This window comes from Triticum aestivum, chromosome 3B (assembly GCF_018294505.1).
Source record: "Triticum aestivum cultivar Chinese Spring chromosome 3B, IWGSC CS RefSeq v2.1, whole genome shotgun sequence".
Classification (NCBI taxonomy): Eukaryota; Viridiplantae; Streptophyta; class Magnoliopsida; order Poales; family Poaceae; genus Triticum; species Triticum aestivum.
The window spans coordinates 283,797,339-283,822,170 of NC_057801.1; the positions used below are offsets into that span (position 1 = coordinate 283,797,339).

The 24,832-nt window shown below is 45.9% G+C and overlaps 1 long non-coding RNA gene across 1 annotated transcript; it reads left to right on the forward strand.

Annotated features, from left to right (window-relative positions):
- The first annotated feature begins 1,115 nt into the window (after nucleotides 1–1,115).
- LOC123069727 (uncharacterized) lies at nucleotides 1,116–4,143 on the forward strand. The gene is made up of 3 exons (XR_006432751.1): nucleotides 1,116–1,569; nucleotides 1,660–1,698; nucleotides 2,075–4,143. It is a non-coding gene; the product is annotated as an uncharacterized lncRNA (long non-coding RNA).
- The last annotated feature ends 20,689 nt before the right edge of the window (nucleotides 4,144–24,832 follow it).

Below are 24,832 nucleotides of genomic sequence, written 5' to 3' on the forward strand. Positions count from 1 at the left end.
TCCTTCTCGTGCTCCTTGCTGCCCCAGATCTTGTATTGGCCCTGGATGTCAACAAGATTCTGGCAGGCGATGCTTGAATTCTTGAACACCTTGACATCGTTGGTGATGTTGATCGTAGCAAACATGTAGTGGGGGTTGTTGACAAACCTGGCGAAACACTCGCAAGGCCTTGTGGCCAGGCAGTAGTGGTAGACGAGGACGTGGTGGCCCACGCACATCTGGGCAACGGTGACCTTGGGATGAGACCCGGCATGAGCACGGGTGTGCTCGATGTCGAACCCGACCACCTTGTACTTCTCATCAGTAAGGAACAGCTTCATGATGCGGATGGCGTCCTCCACCCAGACCAGGTGGTTGGCGCACACCACCGAGAGCTCCTCGAACTTTCGGTGGGTGTCCACCACGGCATGGATTGTGAACTGCTTCTCGTCATCGGCAGCAGCTCGGAGCGCCATTGGAGCCGCGCATGATACTGTCTAATAATTTGTCGTGGTGGGTGTGCTACTTGCAATGGTGGGGCGCGATGGAAAGGTTGAAGAGACACAAGGGTTAAATAGCCGCTGTAACAAATGGGTGCCAGCCGGCCTGTAATCGTCACGTCTTGTCACGACGTTCATAGCGGAGGATTTCAGTGCACGCTTGACAACACCGCACCGCAGTGAGGATTGCAGTGCACGCTTGACAACACCACACCGCGGTTTAACCACGCGTGGGCTCGAAGAGGTGCCAAATGTATCGTCGGTGAGCCTGTTCCCGCGCTACCGCGCAGTTTACCGCGCAAGCTTCCCGCCCGGCTTGGTTTGCCACGCGTCTGCTAGAAAAGGGACAAATCATGGGCGTTTATTGGCAAAAAGCTTTGTAAAAATGAAGTGTGTGGAACGACTCCGGTCGTAAGTTTACCCGTGGATGATGAGGTCAAAGTTACACAGAAGGGTGATGATGAACACTCGAGTGCGATTATTAATTCTGCGCTCTACAGGGCACGAAGAAACCAATTGTGTGCAATCTATCCCTGATAATAAAGCACACACTGAATCTGTGGGTTCACTGTCGAAGTCCTATTAATTTGCTACCAAAAAATAAAAAATGGTTCGCTAAGAAAAAATCCCGTATGCATCTGCCTCCTCTCCTCAACCCGCTCACCGCCGCTACACCTCAACCCGCTCGCCGCCGCGGCTGCACCTCAGCTCGCTCGCCACCCACGCCGCCGCGGCCGCACCTCCCCCAGCCCGCTAGCCGCCCACATCGGCGCCGCCGCTCGCCGCCCTGGCTGCAACCCAACTACCTCCGTCTCCCATCCACGCCTGGATCGACATCTCCTCCAATGGATGCCGCCCCAACCACCTCACCCAACAGGACGCTGGCCCAGCCAACCTCAACAAGCCGTTTCTTGCCCTTGCCCGCCTCTACCTCCTCGATGCAGGACGACTCTGACCCGCATCTGCCTCCTGTTCGTGGACGGCGTTGGAGAACAGCGTTTCTATAGCTCCGCATCGGACGCGAGCGCGGCATGGAGCAGCTGCCTCCTCTCCCGAGACGAGAAAGCCCATAGCCCCCTCAAATAGCATGGTATAATTTTTTCTTATTATTCACCCTGAATCTGGCGTACACATACAGTACATGCTTATGTATTGTCTTAATGATTATCCTATTTTTTAGGATGAACTTGCGTTTTGTGCAATGTCACCAGTTCATGAGGTACAATATGAGTGTATTTTGGAATTGATTCAGAGGCATGTTACAGAAGGGGAGCCTTGGCGCAGTGGTAAAGCTGCTGCCTTGTGACCATGAGGTCATGGGTTCAAGTCCTGGAAACAGCCTCTTACAGAAATGTAGGGAGAGGCTGCGTACTATAGACCCAAAGTGGTCGGACCCTTCCCTGGACCCTGCGCAAGCGGGAGCTACATGCACCAGGTTGCCCTTTTTTATTCAGAGGCATGTTAATTTTGGAGTAGAGTATATCTTGGAATTGATTCAGATGCATGTTAATTTTGGAGTAGCTTGCATTTTATTCCACAGGAATAAAATTGATATACTCAATTAACAAATTCTTTTTTGATATGTTTGTAATCAGTCAATCATTTAGATAGAATGAGTCTGGACCTCGTGGAGAAACAACAATCGCCGGTAACCTTGAAAGTTTATGTTCAAGGAAGATGTTGGTTAATTTCTTTGAGATGGAGTGGTACAAATGGTTCTATTTTTTTTGCATACTGGATTTGTTCCCCTATGGCTGTCTGCATCATCGTTTTATCCGTGCATGTGCCTGGAGGAGATCATCCTTTCATCCGTGCATGTGCTTGGAGGAGATCCAGGAATGTCCGGCATGAGAAAGCTCAAAGCCGAGTCCTCCACCCAGGCCCTCCTTTGCAAGGTCGGCGAGGACACTGCTCTGTACATGTGCTCCTCTCCCACCCCTCCACTGATTTAATGTGAAATCTAATTGGGAGGTATTGATAAGCACCAATGTATCCTTGGTTTAATTAGTTCCCATGTCTTGAGTTACTTTGATCCTCTTGGTAAGATCAAACCGATGAATACCTTTCAGGTCTCTCCGATACGAAGTAAGCGATACAAATGCAAGGATTGCACATAAGTAATTGGATTTGACCCCAGTTAATTTATTGCCTGTTTAACAATGCAGAAAGAAGAGTTGCTACACCGGAACCTAGGCCATGCAGTGATTCATATTTTGGTTGCGCGGCTGTTTCTATGCTGTTCATCCGAGGTAAATTTTAAAATGATGCATTGCTTCACCCTGCTATATCCCGACGCTCTCATAGTTTAATCTATCCGTGTATACACATCTTTCTTGGTGATTGTATTTTTCATGTTGCCTGTCGATGGATCTCGCAACCTAACACGCAGAGCTAGATAAATTGTAGTTATTGTTGTATAACGATTGGTTTTGGTAAAATTTCATGCGTTATATGTTTTTGTGGGTTTTGATAAAACCACTTCTGATCTTCAGAGATATATGTTTGGTACTTGCTCTACACATATATGCCTGGCGCTCCAGCTCGTGCATTCATTTGATCTGACATGACGTACATGTACAGAGCAACTTTGTATAGTGTTGTTAGCTGGTGGTCTATATAATTTAAGGTAATGTATGTGACTTAAGATGATGCATTCATGAATTAAGCATGGATCTTAGATTGCGCTGGGACTGCTTCCGAGGATGCAGGTTTCCGATCGTAATATAGACCTTTCAAAACATTATGTGTCATGCCTGCACAGTACTTGAAACATAATTACACTGCATATATTTAGCAAATTTGCATACTACTATTGTTTAAGTAAAAAAATGTGAACTTCAAATTATATAGTGGCTTCAGATTATTTTCTCAAAAACCAAGAGATCTTTTGGGGTTTGCAGTAGTCTGGTTTACAAGAGATAGCCACATGTCTTTATAAATTTAAATTGTGAGCAAAACATAGTGGAACAGAACTGAAGCTATTTCCTTCAGTATCGTCTATGTCTACTTGACGTTTCCATAGAAGCTAATGTAACTATCCCGCAACCTGAAAATACCGTATGATGTCCAGAGAAGATTTCTGCTTACATGTGAATGGTTCTACTGCTGTTCTAAGTGATTTCTTGAAGTTCTTCCTATTTTCCCATATCATCTGCAAGCTGACCAAATTAATCCTTATTTGTTTGCCAGGTTTGTCAAACATCGCTTCATGTTGTAGTGCATTTTTTCCTTTCAAAATCCATTTTATGCCATTTGGATTTATAACTGTCAGTTTATTATTTGTGGAGAACAGGAGATAAGGAAAAGGGGAGGGGAAAAACAGTAATTCTAGCAACTGGCGTTTGTTCCGTACCAAAGCTCGGGAGTTCATTCTATTGTGTGCATCAGAAGTCTATACATATGAGTTGGCACTCGGAGAGTGACATAGATTTTCTTGAGGTTATGATTTTTTTATCTACTATTACTTGAATCTTTCTTACCTGAGTTTTTTTTCTTGGAGTTCTTCCTGTTTCCCATATCACCTGCTCTATATAAGCTGCTCCATAAAATTAAGTACGCGCATCCTCCTTTATTGGCCAAGTTTGTTCTATTATACTAATCTGAAGTCTGTACAAAGGACTTGGGACGGAGTGAAGCAGATTTGCTTGAAGTTTTGAATTATTTACCAAAGTAGGGTTTGCATATTATACTATCCTAGATTACATGGCTAAGCAACTCAATTATACTGGTAATACTTTGAAATGGTTGTCTGTTCTGCCGGAGTACTCATATGCCATATTAATTTCTGAGGAACAATTTATAAATTTCGTCATCTCTAAAAATATTCAAATAAAAGCAGTCACAGTTTGTATTTAGTATTTACACTTGAATAATGGATGTTTCGATCACCAAATTTAAACTAATGCTTTTAGAATAAGTTGTGGCGTTTAAGCTTGTGTGTAGTCCATTACTGAATGTATATATAAAAATATTGGCACGTCTATTTCTTTAAGTGCAACCAATGAACAGTTTCATTTGATTTGAATTAAAAAGGTTGGATGCATATTAACTATACTCATTATAGGTATTATGTTACCAGTGGCTTGATTTGAACATCGTAATTTTATTACCCCGTTGCAACGTACATGCCCTTTTGCTAGTAATGTCCAAGATCGCAGTTGAGTTAGCTATACAGATCGTGTGCTGTGAGATCGACAACGTAAACAGATTCGAGAATGGTTAATAAAATCAAATCTAAGACCATTGCATATTAAGTTCAAAATAGTGCTACCAATATACACGTCTTATACGATGCCATTTCAACGATTATATCACAAAGGCTCGAAATATTACAAGGTTCAAATTCCAGAGTTATATGGCTCAAATTTGAAGATTACAAGGTTCAAACTGATATTAGAAATAAAATCCAGCTCATCAGTTGCAAACGCTCGTGCTGATCTACTGAACATGGATATTAGAGAGGTTCAAACTAATATTGCCACTTCTAAGTCCGGTTTCAAAACCTCACAACTTTTGTGAAGGGGTCAGCCATTGAGAAGTCATGTATGGGGTTGACACGATGAGTTTCAATTACTCTATCATCTGAAGTTCCAAAATGAAATTCAGCAGTTTTGGAGCCTATTCCATTCTGCCGCAGGCATCAGTGCTGATCAACAAACCATTCATTTTACCAAAGTAAATGTAGGGCAAACCTCATTACCTTCAGCACCCTCGCTCAGACAACAAAGAACCTGACGAATATAATCTTCGGTAAGGTCCCTCGGTACGAGTTCAAAGTAATTTCTGAGAGATGCAGATCTAGGCATTCGACGTGATTATTATATTGTATCACATTATCCACCATAAGGCCTAATCTTATTTGCAAAAGAAGAAAATGTGTTAGTGCCTAGATGCAGTTTTGAACACTACTACATGCCTATTTGGTTTGTAGGATTTGTACAATGCACTAACATGCCATCTTCAATCTGACATGATTAACATGGGCATTAACATGCCATCTTCCGTCTTCATAAGATGTTGGAGTGGATGAAAAGTTCCCTAAGAAAACTAGTACGGATGAATCCAAAGGAGAAATGCATATGGATTGTAACCATATGGATCAAGCATTGTCATTGTAAACTTGGAAAAGGAGACATGTATGTACTGAAATCCTCCAAAAGAATCCTTCAGGAATCATAGTACATTGTCATTGTAAACTTGGAAAAAGGTGTCACAAAGTGAACTCCCTTATGGTTAACATTTAAAAGAAGAGGAACATCACTTTTATATATAGCTTCTCCAGGCACGGAAAGCATCTCAGGAAAGTGACAACTTGCTCCAGGTTGGGGCCGATAGATTCTAGTGCCAAGACCTTCACGGTGCGCAGTTTCATGGTCAGGCTTGTCGGTATCATTTCCTGAATGACAGACGAACAAACATCTTCAAAATTATAAATAATGTTAAATTGTAGAAGGAGAGGTAGAAGGCGGATGTTGTACTTGAACGGGTGTGGATCCAATAACAAGTTCGGAGTATTTGTCAGACGAGTAGCCCATTACTATCAATTTCGGCGCAGAAATGACATTGATTCTTGTTGGACCTACTTGATCAAGTACAAGTAATCTCTCAAGTGCAGGTGTGTCCTCAGTGACCATACTGTGGTCCACATATTGTGATGTCTTCCTGCCGAGCCAGCAACACACATAAATAGTCCGGAGAGTCATGGAGGTGATGTGGAATGTACTCAACCCATTGATCGCCTGAAGACGAAGGTACTCGGGTGCGGTACAGCCACAGAGAAGGTGCTCCATGCCACCTTTTGAGAGGAAGACAACGACGAGCTCGAGGTGCTTCATTCGTGGTAGAATAAGAGCAGACGCGTCATTAAGGGGGGGGGCATTTCTTGAACTTGGCGACGCATAGCATGGGCGCGAGGCAGAGCGCGGGCGTTGGCAGCGAGCACATATGCCCATCATCAAAGGTGAGCTCCTCGAACTGATCTAGGGCAGGGGATCCGAACCAGTCATCAATCTTGGCTCGGTCCCTGCCGTTGGAACGGAACTTGCCCATTCTAAGGCCTCTGGTTGGGCCAGGGTGACTGCCGAGGATCTTGGAGAATGCATCCAAGCTTTTGCGATAGCCAGCAGAGCTCGTGGGTGTCGATGAGGTCGAGAGGGTTGAAGTTCCATAGGGGGCGCCACCGCTGGGAAAGGACGGTTGTCCGCGCCCCACATTTGATTGGGAGGAGGGAGATGATGATTGTCAGCATATCATCGGGGAGGCTGCTGGTGAAGTCTATGCCTATTGGAGTCGTTTGCAGTTCTAGCTCGCCCCGCCTCCGCTTGTTGGCAGCCCTGTTCTCCACCTCTGGAGTCTCCTTGTCAGCGGTGCTTTCTGCTAGAAATGAGAGTACAGGGAATATTTAGTTAAAAGAGGGCAACAGAAAAGTGTATTGGTAACTAGAAGTTATTAGGTAGGAATATAGTAAGAAAAGGGAATAACAATTGGTTGCTTTAATACCACACAATTCATTTAACATTGCTGCGTAACTCAACATGCAGATAGTTGAAAAGAAATTACTTTGAACAAACTCAGGATGGATGATTTTGTTGGGGAAGTTAGCATATATCTCATGACCAGGCCCTTTTATGTGCAGTCCAATTTTAGTGCCAGCTTTCAGTACATAAAAATTAGAAATTTCTTTCCAAAAGCCAGCGCCAAAATAGGAGTCACCACATTCATCAAGTCTTATAGTAGCAAAGATTGTAAATCCATGGTTTTTGTGCAGTACGACATCCGTGCAACCTTGATCTATGTAAAAGGAAAATTTGTGCACTACATAATCTGTTGCATAGCAAGGGATGTGCTGCAGAAAATGGTGGATTGTTAAAGAAAATATGGTAACATGGAAATATGGGCTCAAATTGAAAGAACTATACAACAGTTGAAATCGAAGGAAAAAATTTATAATTAAACAAATAGGCTAAACATGATGTCATGGAAATATGAGAGTAATCGAAAGAACAATACATCATTAATTTGCCTAATCTAGAAAGAAGAGGGGGAAACATCCCCTTTGACGTATATGGTGCATGTGGCACCTTTTATCCAAATATAGCAATATTTAGAATATCTTCAGGAAAGTAGGCCATGCCAACGGATTTAGGGTGAGATTGAACATACTGCGCACATGCTCAAGTCATCTGGTATGGTGAGATGAAATCTCTGGCGGAGGTCGCAAGGTCCTGATGTGTCGGCGCACTGTACACTCTATGAATGAAAGAAAACCCTCAAATCAGCACGAATAAAAATGAATTCACGACGATTTCCGTCGAGTGATTAAAGGAGGCAAATGAACTAGGATGAGAGATGAGATAATATCTCATTAAATTATTTACCTTGTCGTCCATGAGAAAAAAAACCAGTACGGCAGATTCCCCAACCGAGCGGAGCTGGGTCAACTGCGAGCAGCGTCGAGACAGTCGATGGCGATAGGCGGCGACAAGCGGAAGTGGCGGAATGCGGTGGTGTTTGCCGGCAGCCTGGCGGCGGCGGCAGGCGCTGAGCTAAGTGGTTACCGCCGCGATAGGCGGTGCCATGCATAGGCATGGAGGATCTTGTGCAGGTGTGAATGGGGACCGGAGGCATGGGGTGGCGGGCGGGGGTGAGGGATTTTGTGACGTGGGGGTGGTGAGGGTTTTCTTTTTTCTTTTTTGAATTGGGTGGTGAGGGTTTTCTGTCCCACAAAGAATTTCGGAGGCAACTATTTGCTAGAGCCAACCGTGTGTGATTGACGCAACAAGCAAAACGAAAGTCATTGCACACGGTTCCAATTTTTCGAACCGTGTGTGATTGAAGCAACAGGCAAAATGAAAGTCATTGCACATGGTTCCAATTTTGGGAACCATGTGTGATTGACGTACTACCTCCGTCCTTGTTTATTGGTCCCTGTAATTTGTACCAAATTTCGACCAAATATTTGACTAACAAATGTTTATGCATGTCACAAAAAATTATAGCATTGAACACTATGTTCAAACACACATCCAATGATATAATTTTTGCTGACCTGCACTAACATTTTGTCAGTTAAATCTTTGGTCAACATTTAACACAAATTACAAATGGGACCAATAAAAGAGGATGGAGGTAGATTCCATCAACCAAACTGATTGCATCCTTATCCCACAGTTAGACATAAGTAAACATAGATTAAACATACTCAGACATAGATAATAAGCGTACACGTACACAAGCATAGTTCAACCGTCATTAAGCATGCCCAAGCGTACATAGTTCGATCCCACATCTCATCTCACAAGCCGGCACGATCCTTAACCTTCTCCAGGTACTCGGCGTACGCGCCGTGCTCCACCCTGCGAGCATAGTTCTTCTTAAAGGAGCCAATCGCCCGTCCTCTTGCATGCGCCTGAACACTTTGATACGCGTCATGAAGCTTGTGGTTGGAAAATGGGCATCGATAGCCATCGTTCCAGGTCCTAATACGCCTGTTATGCATTCCCACATAAAGCTCCCTCAGGTTTTGCCTCTTGTACCTCCTCTGGACATCTTCATCCTCGTTGTCCACATCGTCAGACAGCACCTATACAAATAGTAAAAAATGTGGCCTCAAAATTAATGGTTACAAACTAATCTCTAGAGAACATTTGGCAGTTGCCCAAAATTGGCATCAAATAAACGATTACATTCCATGAAGTAGGATTAGGAATTTATGGCTATTTATTTATACATATCCAGAGATTATGGTTCGATTTTTAAGCACATTCGTCTATGTACAGACCAATCTTGAAGAAAATAATGGCACAAACATATGTAGGTCACTCAAAATCAATTGTCAAGTCCTGACTAGGAATTATTAGCATGAACACTAACCCTAGTAGGATTACTAGCAGAAATCATTTCCCCAAATGAAACAACTAATCACTTATCACTTGTACCATTCAGACAATCAATACACTACACGAATCTAGTGAAACTTACTCAGGTTTCATGGATTGGAAGAACATAACCATAGGATTTCTATTCCAAAAAGGGGGAGGCAGGAGTAACCAGAGAAACCCTGCGATCTATTCGACACATAAATGGGTATAGATGACTAACCAGTTGTCCTTTGTCGCCGGAGTCATCACCGGAGTGGTTGTCGGAGTCGTTGCCCAAGTCATCACCAGAGTCGGTGTGGAACTCCGCCTTCGGCTGTGGAAGCTTGGTGACGTTAGGTTGCAGTGATAACTCACCGGTGGTGACGGCAACCTCTGTCTCCATCTCCACGCCATGCACCGCTTTACCAGCCCCGGCTTCACCACTCCCTCCGATGGGGCACTTCGGCGGCATCCTCATACACTGACGGATTTTACGACTAAGAGCGGCGTCGATGATGCAAGCGAAGAGAGGGGATTGTGTGCGTGGAGAGGATGGGGGGTGCGGCCGCCTGGGCGCACCATTAATATGGAGTAGTGGGAGAGAGGCGGGCGACGGTCAAACCGCTGGCTCGCCTCCCCGTGAGCCTGCGCACTGGACTGCTGGCATGCCTACTATCGTTTCACACAGCTACTCACACGCCTCCCGATGACACTGCACAACGAGCATGCCTCCGTCAATTTACACACCTGCACGCACGCCTCCTGGTCTGCCTGCGCGACAGACTACTCACATGCGTCTCGTCAACTCACGCCTGCTCGCACGGTACACGGGTCGCGTGGCGGCACGTATATTGTTTTTCTATTTGGATGATTAATGATGCCGCTTTATTTTTTGCTTAACCGAAGCATGGCACGTATCCATTGTTGGTCTAACACTCACGGTTCGAATAAATAGTCCATTTGGGATATTGGTTCCCAATTGTTAATAATCTCCCGTTTGTAATTAGATAAAGATTACATCAAAACTGGTCTCAAATTTGACCAAAAAAAGTACAATGAAACTTTGTATTGGTGTCCATATGACAACACGATAAGTTTGATGAACTTCAAATAAGTTTTGGATGTACTAGAATTTAAAAATCAAGATTCTCATTGTTTGAAATTTGTTGCACGGGGAGTAAACATGCACCCAGTGAGACACATGTGTTTTTGCAATCCATTTAGGTGCACTGTCACGTGTGCATGTAGCTCGAATTTGATTTTTCCACATTATACCCCTAGAAAATCAATCAATTAATGTACTAAAACGCCTTAACGAACTCTATTTTTTTTAAATTAAAACGTCCCTCCTTTGGTAACATACATATGTTCACCATGGGATAATGAATTTAACATGCATCGTAGTCGCGGTGGATTCGCGGGTGTGGGTGGGTGTGTGCATCTTGAGGTGGCGAGTGGCTCGCAGTAAACTACGAGTTGTGAGCCACCGTGTGGGTTGGCCGTTTTGTTAGGCAGGCTGGTGCCACATTAGAGTCGTGAATTCGTAATTTAAAACATTACACAACCCTTTCATACATACATGTTTTGGCCACATGCAGTCGATGGTTGCCCTACACGACACTCAATACTCGCATGTGACGCTTTCTATGGGCCCGCGAGGTCATCGTCCATCACTTTGACGAACGGCCAGTAGCGAGGTTACTTTGACCAGCAAGGTAGAATCTTTTTTGTTTGTGTTATGGTGGTATATAGTACGCGTCAAAGAGGTGGGAGGGGACTAGCACTGAGTGAGGCATGTGTGGCACGTCAAAGTTGTGCATTTTAGGTATTATATTCAACATATGTTTGGACCCACTTGCAAAGAGATGGTGGTTGTCCTCTCGCACCCACTTAAGTGGTTATTAGCGATATCGATGCTTTCCATGTGTGGGCCCGCTTGGTCCATCACTACTTTTTGCCTGACAACGAGAGTGGTTAATTTGACTTAGGAGGGGGTTATTTTTTTCTTGTAAATGCGGTACATGTATATATATATATATATATATAGCACACATGCATGCATGTGTATGCATGAATCCCTCCCATCGAGTCGAACTAGCTAGTACAACGACACGTCATGAACCAATCTCGCTCTGTGTGGGGAGAGTGTACGATTTTTGACGCACGCGCCACATCAATGTTGTGAAATGGTATTCAAACATGCATGCACTCATCACCTCCATACATATGCATGTATTGGTTGTGTTCGAATGGTACACTCCCTCGCATGGTTATCGGCAACAAGCCTATATATTTGTGGGCCCGCGTGGACATCCATGATCACCTTGACCGATGACAAGATAGGTTACCATGGCGGATTCTTCATTTGGTTCGTATTATTGTAGTATAGGTCATGGTGAGATTGAGACCTAATTAAAGTTTGAGCGTATATACTAGGCATGCATGCATGCACGATTCCCTGTCGTCGGCTTGAAGTGCGGTGTAACATACATATGCATCATCAACCTAACCCTCACTCGGTGTGGGGATTTCTAGTTTGAAATCATGGTGCCACATCAAAGTTGTTCCAATGTGTACTAACAACACACCTGGTCCATACATATGTTTGGGCCACACGCATGTAGTGGTTGTCTTTGGGGACTAGCTACTTGCATGATTATTGGCGAGCTAGCCTATCTGGGGTCGCATGGACGACCATCACTTTGACCAGCAACAAGAGAGAGGTTGTATGACCAAGGTGGATTATTCTTGGTCTGTTTTACGATCAATCTCGGTGAGATGCCTCTCTGGCCCGCCGACTAAAAGTGTGTGTGTGTGGGGGGGGGGGGTTGGGGCTGGTACTTTGCACTTTGCTAGGTGAACCTCGGTTGGGGGGGGGGCATTCATAGCTTAGGATTCCCTTCGTGCCGACATGAGGGGGGCTGCTAGCTACTTTGCACTTTGCTAGGTGAACCACGGTTAGGGTGCATCCATTCATAGCTTAGGATTCCCTTCGTGCCGACACGAGGGAGGGGGGCTAGCTTCTTCGCACTTTGCTAGGTGAGCCTCGGTTGGGGGGTATGCATTAATAGCTTAGGATTCCCTTCGTGCCGACACAAGGGGGGCTACTAGCTACTTCGAAGTTTGCTAACTGAACCACGGTTGGTGGGGCATCCATTCATAGCTTAGGATTCCCTTCGTGCCGACACAAGGGACGAGGGGGGGGGGCTGCTAGCTACTTTGCAGTTTGCTAGGTGAGCCTTGGTTGGGGGGCGGGGCATGCATTCATATATAGCTTAGGATTCCCTTCGTGCCGACACGAGGGGGCAAGCCATACCGTGCGCTTTGCGAGATAGGTGTGACATCAAAGTTGCATTTGGTATTTAAAAATAAAGCCACCCATTTCATACATATAAATTTGGTCCACATGCAAGTGTGTTCATGTTCTGACCCTCTCCCACGTCATTTTTCACCAAATTTATGAACATTAGACAAGTTGGATGACGCAACAGACACGGTTCACTCAAACTAATTGTGTGCCATGCCGGTGCCCCTGTCACGCAGACATCCGCACAATATAGTGGGCTCCACGAGGCTCCCCCTCTCAAAAATATCTGCCCGCCTCGATGGTTTTTTAGTTTCATAACACATGGTTGTTATCTCCGTACTGTGTGCCATGTTTCCTCTTCCCAATCCCACCTGCATCTCTAGAAAATATCTGCCCGCCTCGAGGAGGATTTTGTGTTTCATAACACACGGTTGTTATCTCTGGACCGTGTGCGATGTTTCCTGTTCCCAATCCCTCCTGCCCCTAGAAAACATCCGCCCGCCTCGAGGGTTTTTCTGTTTCATAACAAACGGTTGTTATCTCTGGACCGTGTGCGATGCACCATCATCAAAGTTTTCATTAGCCCCGGCATTTCACTCCCGCATTGTAAAATTTTCAGTACCCGCGTCATTCCTCAAACACACCCCCGCCCCCTCCACACACACACACACGCACACACACACACACACACACACACACACACACACACACACACACACACACACACACACACACAAAACCTCCTCCGGCACGCGCGCGCGCACACACACACACCCTCCCTTGCTCGAAACCCTAGCAAGGTCCCCACCGCCGTCGTGAGACTTCCATTGTCAACATCTGCCGGTTTGCCCGTGCAGCTTACCCACCGATCTCTATACCAAGGCCGCCCTGAGTTTCTTAGATGACGCCTGCCAAACACCCCTTTTCCCCAGATCCCCATCCCCATCCCCATCCCCCACTCCAGAGCGTCGCAGCCTAAGCCCGACTACGCTTCCTGTGGAGCTCGAGGAGCGACTGGCCCAAAAGAGGTGTACCGCGGTCTCTTCGCTCGACGTCGCCGAGGAAGCTGACGACCATTACTGGCGGCAGGAACTCAAGCAGCGAGCTAGAGTATGTGGGCATGTCTCTTCCGCCGGCTACGACATTGAGGTCATTGACAGGGACGACCTGAGGCGGGCTATGTCATAGGTAAAGTGGCCCACCCCCAACCCCTTGGGTTTAACCACCGTCGATCTCATGCATGGCCCCGCCACTGATCTCCTCTGGCTTGCTGTCAACAACTTGCCATCCTACATCTCCATCGAGCCCCTTTTGTCATTTCTGAAGGACACATTCTTCGACGCTGGCTTGGGATCCACAGTTTCCAAGTCAGACCTCATCGATGGAGACCACGAGGAGGGCACCCTTTCCGGCTCTTCCAAGGGAAAAGATCCCGTCTGCGACATCAGGGAGGGCACCCTACAGCCGTGCTCTTCCAAGGGGAAGGAGCCCATCTGCGACAACATGGAGCGCATCCAGGGTCTGTGCTGTTCCCACGGGAACGAGCCCATTTGTGACAAGTGAGGAAACCCATGATTTGTTTTGTTGTGCCTCTTCAGAGGGGGAAACCCATGATTTGTTTTGTCGAGTCCCTTTTGTAGTGTAGTGAGAACATGTCCAGTTTTATTTGCTATATCGGGTTGTTTGCAGTATGCCTTGTTTATTTCAGTTGTTCACAATGCGATGCTCTGTATGTTCAATTATTTACTATGCAGTACATTTCATCAATCTAGTTTTAAACATACCGATTGGAATGCATATATTTCCTTGTTGTTAAGCATGTTATAGCTATCATATGCCTCTTTTAAAGTTTTTTGATTGTTATGTTGTTTGTAGTTAGCATATGTCCAGTTTCAAATTCTATCTTTGGTTGTTCGTAGTATGCCGTTTTTATTCCAGTTATTCACAACGTGATGTTCTATATGTGCAAGTATGAACTGTGTAGTTCAATTCCATCAGTACTAGTTTCAACAATACCACTATGGCCCTGTGTGTTTCGGATTCTGGGACCAGATTCAGCTTTGCCAGTGAAGCCGAATCTGGAATCCGAAAAAACAGTTATTTGGAATCAGCTTTGCCAGTGAAGCTGAATCTGGATTTGGGTCCTTTTTAGTGCAATTTCCTGAAGAGCTCAAAGTGTACTTCGGTGGTGAAGCTAATTCACGGAAACAGCTTCGCCACTGAAGCGAATCCTTAGGTGATTAAAATCCAAGCGAAGCTGAAACAAACAGGGCATGAATGACTACATTTGGTTGTTGCATCTTGTAGTTAAACACGCCTTTCCATTTTTATTTAACAATAACCAGTGTACTTAGACCGGCACAATACCAGTTTGAATGACTATGTTTGTTTGTTAAATGTTAGGCCTGTTGCAGTTAACACACCTTTTCACTTGTTTTGCTTTACTAGCGTGCTTAAACCTGCACACTGAAGCTATCTTTTGGAGATTATTTTTTCTGCCATGGATAATTTTGGTTGATGTTTAGCCTGTTGTGCTTAACATGCTTCTCGATGTCCCTACATAGGATAATTTTGGGAATGACTGTTGTTTTCCATCGAGGTTAGTTTCATCCCATAGCTTATATATGCTCACTGTTCAGGATATCGGTAGATGGTACCATATAGGCCGGGGGCTGATAAGGGACTAATCGGTGAATCGGACTTTTAACAGAATTTATCTGCAACACATTTATCATTAGGTTAACTAGGGAGATATGTAATATATCTGAGGCTACATAACAACATGCACTGTACTTAATGTCTACATATGCAATCTTAGGCTACATAGCAACAAGGAAGAATGTTACCTTAATGTTCCGATGATGTCTAGATACACGTAGAAGAGCAGCAGCAACAACAACAACATAGCCCTGTTTGGATACTCAACTTAGCTTAGAAGTTAGAGTTAGTTTCTAGCTCATGACAAACCCTGAACTAACTCCATCCAAAGAGGTGTTTGCATGACAGGGTTAGATACTTAGATTGACAATAAATGCACTAGGAGAACTTGCTCCAATTAGCACCTCTTGGGTTAGTTTTTTGGGGTGGGTTATAGATGCAACTAGCTCAAACTAGCCCTCATATTTAGATATACTTTAGGGCTATTTGAGCCCGAACTAGCTCAAACTAACTCTAACCCATGGATACAACAGCAGTTAATCAGCCGATAATTTGTAAGAATGCAATAAACTCCTTCAGTCCCATAATATAAGATGTTAATTCATCTAATATGTGAGTATATTGGATGTTATAAGATATTCTAAAAGAATGTTGTACTACATCATTGTGGAGTTGGTGTTTATCTTCTACTATTAACTTGGTGCTTTTAGGTACATATTTCATTGGTAAAGATTCGCCCATCAACCCTTTTTGTGTATGGGGAAATAAGATATCGATGAATCAACATCAAGTGCGGAAGTTGATAAAGATTGTTAGTAAAATGGGTCAAAAGATGGCAATTAAACTATTTGTTTACACTTTATCCAATACAACAGCGAACTGCAGGATGGTAAGTAAGAACTCTGCACCCTTCTTTTTAATGCCCATAATGAGTTGTGTTAGATGACAATGGATGAATCTTTTTGCCTTTGAAGTGGTTCCCAAAGCAGTTTACTAAAGATTACCTCTCAAACTACATGATTGGTGGGCATGCAAAGGTTAAAGTATTTCTACCAGAACATGATGATTATCTAGATGTTTCCATGAAGATCTTGAAGGGTGGGCGGTCAGCCATCACAAGGGGTTGGACTAGAGTCGTGTGTGCCTTCTGCATGGTGGAGGGCACAATATGGGCATTCCGCTTCACCTTGTTCAGCAACCAGAATGTATTTCGCCTCTTTCTTTACCGTCTTTAATGGTACAAGTATACAACTGTGGTTCATCATTCTTTATTTGATTCTTATGTAATTCTTGATGTGTACCCATGAATCGAATAATGCATTGGTTGTCTGAACCTGGTGGATATTAATAAAGCTATAGCCACTACAAAAAAAGACACATCCGTGACATTTTGGGGAGAACGAAATTTTTTTCTGTCATGGTTATGACACTTCTATGATGATAATTGTGACAAAACCCGGTATCATCATAGATGTGGTGGGCACCAACTTCTATGACAAAAAACATGACAGAAAATGGGCTTTTCATCCTGGGTGGGCCAAAGACGCAGCTGCATGACATTCTTTGGGCCATCCATGTCGGAAAAAACCATGGTAGAAGCGAGGGTGAGGAAAATATCGGGGTGTTCCCGGTTATGGTGGGTGGTCAGGGCCGAGCGATGCACGAAGTTTGCATGTTTCTCTCGTACACGCACGAGAGTGAGTGTGAGGCGTTGGGCTCTAACTAAACCCGAGCGAGGCATTCGCCTATTGAACCCAAGGGATTGCACTGCCGGCTACGCATTACTGAACCTGAGTGATCGATCGATGGCTGTTAACTGAACTCGATCAAGCGATTCCTTCGCTACTGCTGCTAACTGAAACTGATCGATACTGCCTCTGGATGAACAGTGAGCATTGTTGGGGGGGGGGGGTCGATGAATAGTTCCTAGTGGGGGGTTGGATGAACAGGACCCCGTGGTAGTAGAGGCCGTTGCCGCTGGATGAACAGGACCCTGATCGAGCCGGTTGGGTGGATGAACCGGGCACCGTGGAGGGCTGGATGAACAGGACCCCGTGGAGGGCTGGATGAACAGGACCCCATGGAGGGCTGGTTGAACAGTAGCCGGTGGAGGGCTAGATGAATAGTAGCACGTGGAGGGGTGGTTGAAAAGGACCCCATGGAGAGGGCTTGTTGAACAGTAGCCGGTGGAGGAGCGCGCGGTGGAGGCTGGATGAATAGGATCCCGTAGATGAATAGTCGCAGGTGGAGGCTGGAGGAGGTCGACGATGGATGAACAGGAGCCCGTGGAGGCTGTAGGAGGTCGATGGTGGAGATGAAAAGTATCCCGTGGGGTCCCAATTTGCGGTACGCCACACCCCTTCTGATGAACAGGACCCACGTTATGACCATAGCGCTCCAACACAAGTCTGTTTTCTCCGTTTTGCGGTACACCAAACCCCTCCCGATCAACTGGACCCTGTTTCGACCGTAGGAGGTCCAATAGAGGTCCGTTTCCTCCGTTTTGCGGTACGCTGGACCCCTCCGGATGAACAGGATCCCGTTTCGACCGTGGCCGGTCAAACACAAGGTTGTTTCCTCCGTTATGCAGTACGCCAGGCCTCATTTCCATCGGCTGTTCCGTCCAAGCCGGTTGGCTCCCGATGAACAACACGCGTTTTGTTGCCTCCCGATGAACACGACGCATTTTGTTGTCTCCCCATGAACAAGACGACGATGCAGTTTCTTCATTCTGACCCAGCCATGTACATGAGGCCTGGCCGTACGTATGCGCGAGTAGGTGTTCGAGACCTGCCCGTATGTATGCGTGCCCGTATTTACTTTCTTGCACCCTGGCCGCTGTACGTACGTGTACATGCTACATGCGCGCCTCTACTATGACACGTGCGCGCCTCTACATCGACCAGTATGTACGTACACGTTCACGACCAGAATGACAATGCTACATACGCTTCGACTAGGTGGGTCCCGACTGTCAGGTACTTCCTTGCGTGCGAAGATGTAGCTGGTGGGTCCCAGCTGTCAGGGGGAAAATCGTTTTCTTTGCCCATAATATGGATGCACTTCCTTGCATGCGAAGATGTAGCTGGTGGGTCCCAGCAGTCAGGGGGAAAATGTTTTTTTCACGAAATACGGTGGCCCGTCCAGTGGGTCCCTGCTATCAGGTGGAGCAATCATTATTTTTCTCGTAATAAGGAGGCACTTCCTTGCTGCTGCCATGGACCCAGCTGTCAGCCTTTCCACGTACAGTACTCTTCCGATGGAAGTCATTCCTTAACCATGTTGACCACAACGTGCTGAGAGCACCAGGGCGGTGGACGACGGCGAGGCCTATGAAGGGGACGATGTAGATCCGGGGAAGACGCGGCAGTGGAAGCTCACGCGGAGAGGAGTACGAGGGTTCACTGGTTCACCTATGGTGTGAGGCTATCGTTGCCGCAGAATAACAGGTGTGTGCGTGAGTAGAGGGATGGCCTGGACAGCGGTGGGAGTAGTAAGGGGCGGTGAGGGCTCCACGACATCATAGCCGGCCACGGGAGGCAGGAGCATGCGGCATGACCGGTGTTGGTTTGGCCGACTGGAGCAAGAAGACCATAGGTTGAAGAAGCACTATGGCCGTTGGATGGACATCGTATGGTCACTGGAGCTAGAATCGTTCTTATTGACTAAGTTGACAAAGCCCTCTGTCCCCATCAACTTAGTAGGCCCACAAGTCTTCCTCCCACTATGGTGGGTCCCAGCTAGCAGGGGGTATTCAGTTTTTTGTGCGTAATAAGGAGGCACTTCCTTGCGTGCGAAGATATACCTGGTGGGTCTGACTTGTCAGCGGGGGGAACATTTTTTGGTGAAAATACAGAGGCCCTTCCAGTGGGTCCTAGCTGTCAGGTGGAGGAATCATTATTTTGTGTGTAATAAGGAGCCATTTCCTTGCGTGCGGCAGTGGACCCAGTTGTCAGCCTCTCCACATACAGTCCACTTCTGATGGATGTCGTTTGTTGACCACTTTGACCACGCCGCGCCGAGAGCACCAGTGCGGTGGACGACGGCGAGGCCTAGGAAGGGAATGACACAGAGCCAGGGAAGACTCGGCAGTTGTTTCCCACGCGGAGGGGAGTACGAGGGTTTATTGGTTCATCTGCCGTCGCTGGAGAATAACAACAGGTGTGGGTGTGTGGAGGGATGGATAGGCCAATGATGGGAGTACGGCGGGGCGGTGAGGCCTGCACGACAGCATAGCCGACCGCGGGAGGAGGGAGCAGGCAGTCCCGTCGGCGCTTGTCTGAGCGGCTGGAGCAAGAAGAGTAGAGATTGAAGAAGCACGACGGCCGTTGGATGGACATCCAATAGTCACTACTCTCGTGTGTTGACTAAGTTGACACGGTGCTGCGTGTGCGTCAACCTTTTTTTAGGAAAGCATACGCGTCAACCTGTAGCAGGCGCACAAGTTAGCCTCAAATCTGTGGAAAACAGCATATAGCCCACCTGCCATTATTTCTAATAATTTACAACCCATTTCCTAATTCTTAAGAATTTTTCTGGAGCCCACCTTCTTTTTGTTAGCATTACACCCCATATTGTGGCCACAGTAAAAATTATACGAAATTTTGCATATTTCGGTGCGGTCAACTGTTTTTAATCCTGAAATATCGAGTACCATTCAAACTATTTTGAAAAAATAATTTATATAAATATAAAATCCAAATAATTGTCCACACGTAAAATCAATGAAATTTAAAATCTTGTAATGAATTTTTTTGAAACTAACTCCCGGTTTGATGTGTTTTAAAAATGTACATCCCATTTCTGGGAAAACCGAATGAAACTCTCCTCGTCTTGAAAGATTTGCAGTCCAACAGGATTGATAAAGCAAGTAGGCCTCGTTTGGGTATTTCTTTTTAAAAATAGAACTGGGCTATCCATTTTCAGCAAGAAAAAAATACAACTGGGGTCATGATGTGGTAAACATCAATAAAACCCTGGCTAGATGGGCCACAGGCCCCGCACAGCCCCGTTGTTACCCTGATCCGTCGCTAAAACTAGTATAAATACAACTGCTTTTTCCTCAAAAAAAAATAACGACTACGCGACCTACTGGGTCCCTGGTGTCAGCCACTCGTAGTGTAATTCTCTCGTTTATTGACTACGTTGACAATGGCGTGAACCCCAGATGTCCAACCATTAGGAGGAACCATTGTTTTGGGCTTGTAATAACGAGGCACTTGCTTGCGTACTACCATGACGCTGGTGGGTCCCTCTCGGTTGTTGACGACATTGACAACGCAAGAGGGCGGTGCACTGCGCATGGCGAGCGAACCATGGAGGAGGACGACGGCGACGCCTCGGATGGAACGAACAAGAGTCGTGGAAGATGCGCCGGTTCCAGTCGCAAGCGGAGGAGAGTACGAGGGTTGACTGGTTCGGGTGTGGGTGTGTGTTGGGGCTGACATCGCCGGAGAATAACAGGACGTGTGGGGGAATAGAGGGAGGGATTGGCCAACATTGGAGGGTACGGTAGGGCGGCGGAGGCGCAGCCAGCCATGGGAGGCGGGAGCAGGCGAAGCCAGCAGGGTGGTTTGGTTTGTGCCGTTGGAGGAAGAAGACAAGAGATAGAAGATACACGGCAGATGTTGGGTGTCAATCCAACGGCTGGTAAGCAGAATCGTTTGTTGACTGGCTAGTAAGTCGACACCACCTTGGATAGGCTATTTCCTCGTGGGCCCCAGATGTCAAAATCCAAATCTGTCACGGTCATGCAACCTTTCCTATGAAAATTTATAGCCCATTTGATGTGCTAGTTCGAAATAAGTTTGTGGGTGCTGGTGGGGGCTAATCATTTGGCTTCTGTAATGCACAGTGAACTCAAGCAGCCGGCGAGAGTGATGTTATTTCCCTTGGTTGGGATTTGGTACAATATTTCACTCTAAATTAACTGAATGGCAAGCCATTTGCCTCGTTTCAAAGAAAATATGACAGTCACAGACGAGTTGAAAAGGACAAGAACATTTAACTCCATCTTACAAACTGTACAAAAGCACGAGGGTTAATTGTTCATTAGGTTTAAAGAAAACCCAGGTTGAAAAGGGCAACAACATCTAACTCTAGCACTATTTTCGGCAGTCACAGTCAAATGGATCGGTCAGGTCCATAGAATGAACATCTTGGGTCGTAAAATTTACTGGATTATGACCACAATATATTGTAAATAGAAGCTCGGCACGTTCAGAAGCTCTTTTGCCCACCTGAAACTCCTTTTTTGCTCTTCGACATACCCATCCGTCAAAACCATGCTGCTGATAAACTTAAGCCTAATGGACAATAGTAACCTCACATTCAGCAGGAAGAATGTGACAAATCTAGTGTTTGCATGATTGGCTACATATCGTTCTAGCGTTATTGTCTTCAATCGAATGTCATGAGAAGTGAGAAAATCCCAGTGCTTACGAATCCACCGATTGGTTATAACTTTCTTACCCCCATCCTGTTCCCTAAATAGACATGAAGATTGAAAACAGTTAAGGTCTAAAAAAAGAGTGTCGAAAGAGCAACAGTTGAACAATTAATTCTAGTACACTATATGCGGGCTTCCAATATGCGTGAAATTATCACCTTTATATACAACTTCCCTAGACACGGAAAGCATTGCAGCAAGCCGATAATCTTGTTCTGGTCAAAACTATTCATTTGGATATATAAGATCTTGACATTATCCAGCACCATTGATAGGCCATCCATGGAGAAACTCTTCATTGAGCATAGAACATAATATTAGTATAAAATGTGTACTCCAAGATGATATATAACTTATGCGCAGAAATTTAAAATGCAGCTTATGGTTAAAAGTGTAGATGATAATATAAAGTACCTGAAGAACTGTGGAGCCAAACACTATATTGAAATGAGCACAGAGATCATGTATTACACCCAAGGTCTCCAGTTTAGGCGCAGAGAGGACGGTTATTTGCGACGGTGAATAACAAGAATCAAAGATCAACCTTTGAAGTGAGGGGGCATCTTGGATGATGAGCTGCCTTCCGTCAAAAGAAATTCCAATTCTTACAAGGTTAGGCTACTTTATTTGGAGACAACCGATTCTAACTGTGAAGCACCAAGCACTCCAGGGCAGGAGAACTGGAGTGGATGATGTTGTGCAATGAGGCCTCCAATATACGGACCCGCACAAGTGAAAGTTTCTTAAGAAATGGGAGTCGAAGGTTTAGTACCAGATTGACTGGTAGGTAGCACAGCGCAAAGGTGGCGATGTGGAGAGAGGAGGAAAACCGCAAGATGGACATCGGTGCCGAGGGCACAAGTACATGGTGTTCGGTATCTGGTAGCTGATTTCTAGGGGAATAGTAGAACTCAAGCAGCTGTAGTTCTCTGAATTCAGGGGATTTCAGCCAGGCGTCCACCGTGCATGGCATGGTATGCTTGCTCAGGTAGCATGATGGGATGAAGAAGCTTTGAACGGAGCCCTGGTGGGAGGAGATGATGGCTCTGGGGATTTCAAAATCATTGAAGAGAGATAGCTGGCAATAGTCGAGGTTAAGGGGCACGGCGCGCCATAGAGGGCGCCACCAAATTGAGAGGACTTGGGTGCGGCAGCAATCCTTGGTGGGGAGAAGCGAGATGATCTCCCCAAGGACGGCACCCGGGAGATCATTGATGCGGTCCACCCAAGATTCTACGGGTTCCTAGGATCCGGTGGGGGCGGGGTCGCTGCTTCTCCCCGCACTGCTGGGCACGGGATCTACAACAGGCATCGCCGCTGGCGGGAGCCTCATCTTCTTGGCACTGGGGTCAGCCGACTCCATTTTCCTCGAGGGTGTCGCGTCACGCTCACGGATTTGAGTAGAGTAACGAATGACGAGCCTAGTTGTAGTGCGAGTGAAGAAGAAGGGGAGCTGGGGTTTTTCTGTAGTAGTGAGGAAGAAGGGGAGCTGGGGCTTTCTGTAGGATTGATGTGAGGAATTTGGGGGTATGAGTGGAGCGAGCTGATGTGAGGTGGGTGGGAGTGAGGAGGAAGAAGAGAACCCAAGTTTTTTTGGGGGGCGGTGTGCTGGGTGTGGGTAGCGCCTCTCATTAAGTAAATATATGGGCTTTTGAATTGATTTTATTATTTACTAGGGTGGATGGACTGTTTTTTCTTGGGCCTAGAGAAACAATTACTACTAGTACAGTGGAGACACTCTACAACTACCCAGAAAAACAATTACTACTCATACAGTGTATACACTACCGCTTCTGGCTCCTCCTAGGTCATCGAAACGTCTCCCTCTACAGAGTGTCATTTTACTTTTGTTCACCAATAGGCAGGCCATGCAGCGCGCGGGCCCAAATGTCATCCACCAAATTAGAAGGCAGTATGCAGGCAGAGAGTCACCCCGGTCGTAGAGCGGCAGTAACGAGCCATCGTATCACAAAACCCCACCTCCCCGCATTCTAAGTTTGACGGACGAAGCAACCTTCATTTCACTATTCGTCGAATCCCCTTCTCCCACACCATCTTCAAGAAAGCCAACACTCGCATCTGCCACTGTTCTTCTCTCCCAACGAATAGAAGGTAAACGAATCCATGATGTTGGTATATTTTCGTTCAGAGACAAAAAGAGACTTTTGCAAAGCAGTAACCGATCCTCACTCTCTTTTTTGTTTCATTGTCATTGCGATTGTGTTTTCCTTTCAGTGGTCTGCTAGTATTCGTCAGATTCATGATGGACAAAGGAGAACCAGGCAAAGATCTGTTGATATTGGGGCAGACGCGGGAGTCTGATCCCCACGAGACAGAGAGCTCCAACAAGATTTAGGCAGCCACCAAGCCAACCCCAAATACGCTCACGGCCACTACTGAGATGGTCAACGCTCCATTTGAGGTTATAGCCCCTAGGCATTGCAGGAGCAGTGTTCCCCCTTTGAGGATGTGCCCCCCCCCCCCGTGGAGCTGTGCAAGGTGATTTTCTTCTTTGCCAATCTCGATTGTGGTTTTTCATCTAAGCATGTGGTGATTAATGATGCAAAATTTTATTAGCTTCGATGCCATGCTATAAATAGTGGTTTAAATAACTTGTGTTTCTTATACTGGAAAGTAATTCTAAAATTTTTATGTTTAAATTAGAACCCTGATGCAGACAAGGATTGTGTGGTTGTACATGTCACTCGCTATGAGGCGGATGACCTGAATATACGCACTGGGAAAACATGGTTCTTAGGCTGTTGGATCCTGGAAGCCATTTGCGCTTATACCGATGTCAAGTTGTATTCCAGCGTCACTGTTGTCAGGCATGTTGTCAGGGTGTACTGAAGCACAAGAAGTTCAAAGCTACTCCTTCGTTTGTGAGGCATACTGTTCTTGTCAAGCTTATGCAGGAACATGACGTGGCATGCCTCCACAAACAAGTTTATGAGTTGCAAAGCCACAAGGTTATCTTCATGAAGGTTCATAGGATTGAGCTGCTGCTGGACGTCCTCGATGATGTTCATGGCAAGGTTCGTCTTGTGTCCAGCCCAAATTAGATCGAGGCATGAAATAGTTG